We start from the raw sequence: 418 nt of genomic DNA on the forward strand, positions 1-418 counted from the left end.
TCAGGTTGTTGATGTTTGTCTGCCATTCTCGCTCTGTCTGCACAGCGTACGTGAACGAGCTGATGACGTATCCGGTCTGCGCGAACAGGGTGTGCAGAGGTATGCAAATACACATGTTGACAGGCAGGTCCGAACATTTTGATTGGACGAACATTTCTTGGTCCTACGCCTTCCACAGAATATATAAATACATATAAATAAATTTAGAGCACTCAACTTAATGATTGCTATCGGGATGTGAAGCGACTTTCAACCAGCATCACAAAAAATGTTTCTGAAGACAATCACCTATTGCACCTTTAATTAATTATGAAAATCAGTTGGTTTCAGATTTTGTACAAATTGGAACTAGTTCTGAATGAGAACCAGGGCGGGATTCATGAAAATTAACAAAAAAAAAAAAAAAAAGAAATTTATT

At 38.0% G+C, this 418-nt stretch overlaps 1 protein-coding gene across 1 annotated transcript in view; it reads right to left on the minus strand.

Annotated features, from left to right (window-relative positions):
• LOC107748366 (14-3-3 protein zeta-like) overlaps positions 1-418 on the minus strand; it is a 19655-nt gene that overhangs the window by 8463 nt on the left and 10774 nt on the right. The window lies entirely within an intron of this gene.

Source organism: Sinocyclocheilus rhinocerous, unplaced genomic scaffold (assembly GCF_001515625.1).
Source record: "Sinocyclocheilus rhinocerous isolate Xijiao unplaced genomic scaffold, SAMN03320098_v1.1 scaffold1281, whole genome shotgun sequence".
Lineage (NCBI taxonomy): Eukaryota > Metazoa > Chordata > Actinopteri > Cypriniformes > Cyprinidae > Sinocyclocheilus > Sinocyclocheilus rhinocerous.